Raw genomic sequence first — 10,000 nt, forward strand, 5'->3', positions numbered from 1 at the left:
GACGTGAGTCCCTTGCTCACTTGGCCACTGGATTCAAGATAGCCTGGCTGATGAGGATTATGAATCCGAAACCGGTCCCAGGATGCTTGTTTCCGGTCCAGGGAAGACATGGCTTGGCAGTTCGGGCTGGACTGTTCCCATGAGGCACAGGGTCAGACTGATTTGCATATGGCCATGTCTGAACTGGGGTGGCTGAGTGGGCTAAAGAATGGTGATGGATTAAACCCAGATCAGTTGACTGGGGGTGAGTGTTTGATTTGCTCAAACGCTCTGTCCATCATCCCCTTTTGTATCGCTTTTTCCGCCCTAAGTGTGGAAGGGTATGCTCAGACGTGAGTCCCTTGCTCACTTGGCCAGTGGATTCAAGATAGCCTGGCTGATGAGGATTATGAATCTGAAACCGGTCCCAGGATGCTTGTTTCCGGTCCAGGGAAGACATGGCTTGGCAGTTCGGGCTGGACTGTTCCCATGAGGCACAGGGTCAGACTGATTTGCATATGGCCATGTTTGAACTGGGGTGGCTGAGTGGGCTAAAGAATGGTGATGGATTAAACCCAGATCAGTTGACTGGGGGTGAGTGTTTGATTTGCTCAAACGCTCCGTCCATCATCCCCTTTTGTATCGCTTTGTTCGCCCTAAGTGTGGCAGGGTATGCTCAGACGTGAGTCCCTTGCTCACTTGGCCACTGGATTCAAGATAGCCTGGCTGATGAGGATTATGAATCCGAAACCGGTCCCAGGATGCTTGTTTCCGGTCCAGGGAAGACATGGCTTGGCAGTTCGGGCTGGACTGTTCCCATGAGGCACAGGGTCAGACTGATTTGCATATGGCCATGTCTGAACTGGGGTGGCTGAGTGGGCTAAAGAATGGTGATGGATTAAACCCAGATCAGTTGACTGGGGGTGAGTGTTTGATTTGCTCAAACGCTCCGTCCATCATCCCCTTTTGTATCGCTTTGTTCGCCCTAAGTGTGGCAGGGTATGCTCAGACGTGAGTCCCTTGCTCACTTGGCCACTGAATTCAAGATAGCCTGGCTGATGAGGATTATGAATCCGAAACCGGTCCCAGGATGCTTGTTTCCGGTCCAGGGAAGACATGGCTTGGCAGTTCGGGCTGGACTGTTCCCATGAGGCACAGGGTCAGACTGATTTGCATATGGCCATGTCTGAACTGGGGTGGCTGAGTGGGCTAAAGAATGGTGATGGATTAAACCCAGATCAGTTGACTGGGGGTGAGTGTTTGATTTGCTCAAACGCTCCGTCCATCATCCCCTTTTGTATCCCTTTGTTCGCCCTAAGTGTGGCAGGGTATGCTCAGATGTGAGTCCCTTGCTCACTTGGCCACTGGATTCATGATAGCCTGGCTGATGAGGATTATGAATCCGAAACCGGTCCCAGGATGCTTGTTTCCGGTCCAGGGAAGGCATGGCTTGGCAGTTCGGGCTGGACTGTTCCCATGAGGCACAGGGTCAGACTGATTTGCATATGGCCATGTCTGAACTGGGGTGGCTGAGTGGGCTAAAGAATGGTGATGGATTAAACTCAGATCAGTTGACTGGGGGTGAGTGTTTGATTTGCTCAAACGCTCCGTCCATCATCCCCTTTTGTATCGCTTTGTTCGCCCTAAGTGTGCCAGGGTATGCTCAGATGTGAGTCCCTTGCTTACTTGGCCACTGGATTCAAGATAGCCTGGCTGATGAGGATTATGAATCCGAAACCGGTCCCAGGATGCTTGTTTCCGGTCCAGGGAAGACATGGCTTGGCAGTTCAGGCTGGACTGTTCCCATGAGGCACAGGGTCAGACTGATTTGCATATGGCCATGTCTGAACTGGGGTGGCTGAGTGGGCTAAAGAATGGTGATGGATTAAACCCAGATCTGTTGACTGGGGGTGAGTGTTTGATTTGCTCAAATGCTCCGTCCATCATCCCCTTTTGTATTGCTTTGTTCGCCCTAAGTGTGGCAGGGTATGCTCAGACGTGAGTCCCTTGCTCACTTGGCCACTGGATTCAAGATAGCCTGGCTGATGAGGATTATGAATTCGAAACCGGTCCCAGGATGCTTGTTTCCGGTCCAGGGAAGACATGGCTTGGCAGTTCGGGCTGGACTGTTCCCATGAGGCACAGGGTCAGACTGATTTGCATATGGCCATGTCTGAACTGGGGTGGCTGAGTGGGCTAAAGAATGGTGATGGATTAAACCCAGATCAGTTGACTGTGGGTGAGTGTTTGATTTGCTCAAACGCTCCGTCCATCATCCCCTTTTGTATTGCTTTGTTCGCCCTAAGTGTGGCAGGGTATGCTCAGACGTGAGTCCCTTGCTCACTTGGCCACTGGATTCAAGATAGCCTGGCTGATGAGGATTATGAATCCGAAACCGGTCCCAGGATGCTTGTTTCCGGTCCAGGGAAGACATGGCTTGGCAGTTCGGGCTGGACTGTTCCCATGAGGCACAGGGTCAGACTGATTTGCATATGGCCATGTCTGAACTGGGGTGGCTGAGTGGGCTAAAGAATGGTGATGGATTAAACCCAGATCAGTTGACTGGGGGTGAGTGTTTGATTTGCTCAAACGCTCCGTCCATCATCCCCTTTTGTATCGCTTTGTTCCCCGTAAGTGTGGCAGGGTATGCTCAGATGTGAGTCCCTTGCTCACTTGGCCACTGGATTCAAGATAGCCTGGCTGATGAGGATTATGAATCCGAAACCGGTCCCAGGATGCTTGTTTCCGGTCCAGGGAAGACATGGCTTGGCAGTTCGGGCTGGACTGTTCCCATGAGGCACAGGGTCAGACTGATTTGCATATGGCCATGTCTGAACTGGGGTGGCTGAGTGGGCTAAAAAATGGTGATGGATTAAACTCAGATCAGTTGACTGGGGGTGAGTGTTTGATTTGCTCAAACACTCCGTCCATCATCCCCTTTTGTATCGCTTTGTTCGCCCTAAGTGTGCCAGGGTATGCTCAGACGTGAGTCCCTTGCTCACTTGGCCACTGGATTCAAGATAGCCTGGCTGATGAGGATTATGAATCCGAAACCGGTCCCAGGATGCTTGTTTCCGGTCCAGGGAAGACATGGCTTGGCAGTTCGGGCTGGACTGTTCCCATGAGGCACAGGGTCAGACTGATTTGCATATGGCCATGTCTGAACTGGGGTGGCTGAGTGGGCTAAAGAATGGTGATGGATTAAACCCAGATCAGTTGACTGGGGGTGAGTGTTTGATTTGCTCAAACGCTCCGTCTATCATCCCCTTTTGTATCGCCATGTTGAACACTTCGTGAAAAACATTTCGTGTAGAACACCTCACACAAAATTATAAACATGTAACTAATTTGTTGATATTGCACAAATATAAAAAAATTATGATAATAGTAAATTAATTTGCTACATACATGGTCGAAGCATGGTTGGACATGCGCCACTTAGGATAAATAACAAGTGTAGAAACGTATAGGTAAGACATGAAAGATACACATGTTACTGTCTCGAAGATGGCGAGCCAGTGAAGAGTTACTCCTGTTCTACTTCCTTGTCTGACCAGCGTAGGTACGCGGTTAGAACCTATTGATGCTGCCTTCATATACACATAAGCTTACCTGAAAAGACCTCAATATAATATTACAGAACAATTTTTTACAGGATTTCACATAACCTAGCGGCGCCACTTTCACTCCCATGTACTGCAGCAGGTCCTGCTCCTGGTTGATTATGTTGGCAGAGTAGTGTGTCACTTGCTGCTGGGTGCTGGAGACACCAATATAGCAGCGCATGCAGCCTCACACTCTCCCCCACCTCAGCTGATGCTCAACTAAGCTGTAGCCCCAACGTGGATGGGGTGGGGCCAAACGGGTGGAGCTTGTGGGTTGCTTGGTGCCTTTGCATACTCAGCAGTAATTAAAAGAGAGAACCATGTACTCTGCTCTCAGACCAGGGAACAACAACAAATAACCCACTCGTCTAGAACAGTCACTACAGAAGAGATGACGCTTCAAAAAATCAAAGATGCATTCACCTCCATCAAGGATTTCAGACCAATTTTAAACCCAGGATTGTAGAGAGAGCACACTTGCTTTGCCTTGGCTACGCACAAAAAGTTATGTTTGCCCTTTCCAGACATGGGACATTTGCTATGTTCATATTTTTAAGTGCTTCCTGTTAAGGTTCAACTTCTGTGAAATAAGCATCTTTGCCAGAATGGACCACACCTGTGTATTTATCCAAGAAGAGTGCACTGTTTTTCATGAAATTTCTTAACCAACTGGAGTACTTTTTACTGGTTGATTAATAAGTGCTGCCCTCACCCACCAGGGTTACCCCTTGGTTTTCGTGCTTCATCATTGGGGTTTTTCCCGATCCTGCTGCAGATTGGGGCGTTCTTCGATCAGACAGATTACGTGAGAGCACTTTTTTTTTGTCTATGATGAAGATGTGGTTGTGGGGGGGTATGAGTGCTATACAAAATTAAAATTCCCTGGCTAGTAAATCATCTCCATTTTATTCCTGCCCCTAGTCGGTAAGATTAAAAATCAGGAGAAAGAGAAAGAGGGGGAAAAGAAATCAATGAATCTATTCCCTTCTCATCTGGTCAACATGTTTTGAGCTCTGCCCCTATTGGCTCTTCTTCAGGACCTAAGGAAACCAGTTCCTATCGTTACCACTCCTCACATCAAATCCTCAGTTGGAACATATCAAGTAGCAAGCCATGCCAAACACACAACCTACATACAATTTTGCCAAGTTTGGTGGAAAACCATTCAGCCGTTCGGGCTAAAAGTGAGTCCAACCGCCCTATGGAAATTAACATGGGGAAAACACGTTTTGGGACCCCCTTTTATCTCGGCCCCCGCTTGACGAATCCCCCCCAAACGTTCAGGGAAAGACCGGAGCGCCACGAGGCAAAGTTAAGGAAAATTTCAGGAAGATTCCTCAACCGGCGCCAAAGTTATTCCCAATAGAATGTTGCGATTTCCCTATGGAAAACAATCCTAACTATATATACCTACTGGCTATCGCCAGTAGGTAATATATATATATATATACATATATATATATATATACATATATATACATATATATATATATATATATATATATATATATATATATATATATATATATATATATATATATATATATATATATATATATATCTCCACAGAAAGTAAACACACACTCAGGACACATTCATATGTGCAGAAAAGTTCTTTATAGCTCATATACTCTCATTACGCGTTTCGACCTTCTCGCGGACTTGATCACATGAGGTACAGCAGATATTGCTGGTGTTTACACATAGTGCTACAGAAATAAACAAAGGACATTAACCCCTTCCGTGCGGGGCTGTTTCTCCAGCTGTGCTGGGGGACGGGGGCGCGTACAGCGCCCCGCTCATGACAAGGTCAGCTGGTCATGAGCTATGGCGCTCAGTGCTCATGACGAGCTGAGCTCGTCATGGCCACACCCGTTCCCATGGAACGTTCAGCACAGCAGGGGAATGTTATATGTTATGTTATGTTATGTTATGTTATGTTATAAGCTGTTTTGTAACGCGCTCAATTACTACCGGAGTATCCTGGCGCGGTATACCGCTGGGAAACCCGTCCTGGCTTTCCCTGTGGGATGGTCCCTACTGGGAGTCCCCAAGGTGAAGCCAGGCATCCCCGGCGTTGATGGGGCCGTTGTGGAGATTAGGCAAGCTAATGCCCAGCGTTGCCAAGTGGGACCCCTGGTTAGAGTAGGCACCGAGGCGAGAATTATCGAGTCCGCTGACCCTGGTCCACGACCCTGCCGCGTCGGGGAAAGAACCCTGGTCCCGGGCCGACTCCTGCTTCCGGGTCTGCCGCCTCTAACCAGTGAGCCACACCACTCCACAATCAGCACAGCGCGCGAGCGTTCCACGAACGGGCGCAGTCATGACGAGCTCAGCTTGTCATGAGCACCGGAGCGCCGTAGCTCATGATGAGCTGACCTCGTCATGAGCACCCACGGTGTTAAAAAATATTTGGTCAATAAAAACGGTGGCCAGGATGAAAGCTCACAGTCATAAAGAGTGTAGTATTAAGTTCATAATACACGCAGAATACAATGCCAAGCTGCCAGTGCTTATTATACCTATAGATGTACCTCAAGTTCATCATTATAATTAATCCCCCCAGGATTCAATGGTAAAGCAAGAGAGGAGATATTGTTTGAACATAGTTTTTACTGAAAGTGTCTGGCTACTGGGTAGTTGGCTTCCCCTTTGTTGATGGCTCTGAGGTGTTCGATGACTCTTTTCTTGACCATATGAATGGCGCATATGAGTGGGCATTGTAAAGCCTGCAAGAGCTGTACCATGTGGAAGGAATACTGTAACCCCAGAAGAGGTCATACACGAAATATCAACCAATTCCTCACCTGTAGTACAGCCTTCACGATATACATACTGGAATGTCCTTGCCATCTAAGGAATGTGGGAAGCACTATTCATATGGCTAAGAAGAGTGCTCGAACACTTCAGAGCCATCAACAAAGGGGACCCCAACTAATAAGTAGCCAGACACTTTCAGGAGAAACCCTTTTCTGACAGCTCATTTCTCTCTTTGCCATTGAACACATCTCGACAATTGCACATGCTGGTCACATATTCCTGCTACCTGTACACTCTTGTGTGAGACTTCTATACCCTGTTAAGACGCCCACATGTCAGAGTTCCATCCTTTTTACGCTTGCTTAGACAACGCGCATGCGTTCTCAGCGAGACTTAAGTAAGGGCTCCCAAAGTCTGCTGGCGGATCGGGTACAGTGCATGTGCGCCGGGAGCGCGCACCATTTGTCCGCCTGCAGCCTTTGGCAGGACTTTCGCGGCCCCTTTGATGTTCTCAGTGAGCCGCGTGGCCACTGAGAACATCAAAGCGGCCACGAAAGTGCTCACCATTTGCCACCCCCTCCCTAATCCCACATCTCTTGTTTAGTGCCTCTATCTCATGCTGCCACAAGTCCAGCAGATGGCAGCACTGTATACCTTTTTACAACAGAAAAGAGGGTTGACATAGCATTGAGGCTGTTTAAAATTCCATGGCGCATCCTCGTGTGATACTGTCGTCTTTCATAACTGTCCACCCAAAAACAGAAACACTACTCAAAATTACCCACACCGTTTAACTCTTAAAACACCGAGCTCACGCGACACCATTATTTCCCATGCTGTTCTAAGTTTGTAAAGCCTGCTATATATTCTATTCGCGTTTAGACACCACCTTACTGGTGTTTTATAGTGATTGGGCTGTGGTGTGGCGTGCAGCTACGTCTCATAAGATGCTTGTAAACTGACATGTTATCATTTCTGATAAATTGTGTTTTTTCCGGGTCCGCGCACCCATGTCGATGCATATCTAGCTGTTATGTAGATGTATGCTTCTCTGACTTTCATGTTTCCATGGAGACGACTATTTGTTCTTGTATATTTATAGGTCATGTTAATAGTCGGAGGAATTTTCGGGTTCCAGGAAGGGTGGGAGGGGAGAGGCACTCTGCAGGTAGCACGTCATGTAAAAACTCTTTGTTTTCTCGATTCATGTTGTACGTATTGTGCGCGTTGAGACCCGCCCCTTGCGGTGATTTGGAGTGCACTGGGGCTACTGCACTCAATGTAAGATAATGTAGCGCCTAAATAAGGAAGCGCCTTCATTGTGTTTTGTATCACTCTCTTCCGCCAGCACACATCTCCAGTCGTCTGCGTGTTCGGGTCCCCCATCCCTTCTTGGTCTGCACCCCCCTCAGCTGCGTTCACTGGCATTCCCCCGTGCCCCAGACATCCCATATCTTCCCAAATTCCTGGGGCATCCCCAGCCTTTGTACATCAGTTTTTCCAGGGCCCGACACCTCTACATTTCCTTTGCCCAGCCGTGCACTCTTGGTCTATCAGTATTTCACCATTTCCACACAATTTCTCTTTTGGCCAGTAGGTATCCCAAGTCACACACACGCAACCAAACACACACACAACCACACACACACACAACACACACAACCCCACACAAACAACCCCCCCACACACACAACCCCCCCCACACACACACAACCCCCCACACACACACAACCCCATGCACACAACCCCACAACACACCGCCCACACACACAATGCCCCCCCAAACACACAACCCCCACACACATACAACCCCAAACACAACCCCACACACACACAACCCCACACACATAACCCCACACACACAACACCCACACACACACAACCGCCCACACACACAACCCCATACACACATTGCTCACACACACACAACCCCACACACACACAACCCAACACACAACCCCACACACACAACCCCACACACACAACCCCACACACACAACCCCACACACACAACCCCCACACACAACCCCACACACACACACCCACACACACAACCCCCCACACACAACCCCACACACACAACCTCCCACACACACAACCCCCCACACACACAACCCCCCCACACACACACACAACCCCCCACACACACAACCTCTCCACACACACAACTCCACACACACACAACCCCACACACAACCCCCCTCCACACATACAACCGCACACACAACCCCACAAACACAACCACACTCACACACACAACCCCACACACACAAACCCCCCAGACATAACCCCACACACACAACCCCCCACACACAACCCCACACACACACAACCCCCCACACACAACCCCCCACACACACATAACCCCCCACACACACAACCCCACACACACAACCCCACACACAACCCCACACACAACCCCCACACACACACACAATCCCCCCACACACACACACAACCACACACACACACAACTCCACACACACACACACACACCCCCACAAACACACACAACCCCCCACACACAACCCAACACACACACAACCCCACACACAACCACACAACAACCACACACACACAACACCCTCACTCTATCTATCACCATCCCTCTATCTATCGCCCTCACTCTATCTATCTGTCTATCTATCTATTGTCCTCACTCTATCAATCACCTTCTATCTATCTATCTATCTATCTATCTATCTATCTATCTATCTATCTATCTATCTATCTATCTATCTATCTATCTATCTATCGCTCTATCTATCTATCTATCGCCCTCACTCTATCTATCTATCTATCACCCTCATTCTATCTTTCTATCGACCTCATTTTATCTATCTATCTATTGCCCTCACTCTATCTATCTCTCGCCCTCCCTCTCTATCTATCTATTGCCCTCACTCTATCTATCTATCGCCCTCACTCTATCTATCACCCTCACTCTATCTATCTATCGCCCTCACTCTATCTATCTATCGCCCTCCCTCACTCTATCTATCTATCGCCCTCTCTCTGTCTATCTATCTATCGCCCTCACTCTATCTATCTATCTATTGCCCTCCCTCACTCTATCTATATATCGCCCTCACTCTATCTATCTGTCTATTGCCCTCACTCTATCTCTTTATCTGTCGCCCTCACTCTATCTATCTATCTATCTATCTATCTATCTATCTATCTATCTATCTATCTATCTATCTCCCTCACTCTATCTATCGCCCTCACTCTATCGTCCTCAGTCTGTCTGTCTATCTATCTATCTGTCTATCTGTCTATCTGTCTGTCTATCTATCTATCTATCTATCTATCTATCTATCTATCTATCTATCTATCTATCTATCTATCTATCTATCTATCTATCTATCTATCTATTTATCGCCCTCACTCTATCTATCTATCTATCGCCCTCACTCTATCTATCTATCTATCTATCTATCTATCGCCCTCACTCTATCTATCGCCCTCACTCTATTTATCTATCTATAGCCCTCACTCTATCTATCGACCTCACTCTATCTCTTTCAATCAGTTTATCTATCTATCGCCCTCACTCTATCTGTCTATCTATCGCCCTCACTCTATCTGTCTATCTATCGCCCTCACTCTATCTATCTATCTATCGCCCTCACTCTATCTATCGCCCTCACTCTATC

Source organism: Lissotriton helveticus, chromosome 5_1, assembly GCF_964261635.1.
Source record: "Lissotriton helveticus chromosome 5_1, aLisHel1.1, whole genome shotgun sequence".
Classification (NCBI taxonomy): Eukaryota; Metazoa; Chordata; class Amphibia; order Caudata; family Salamandridae; genus Lissotriton; species Lissotriton helveticus.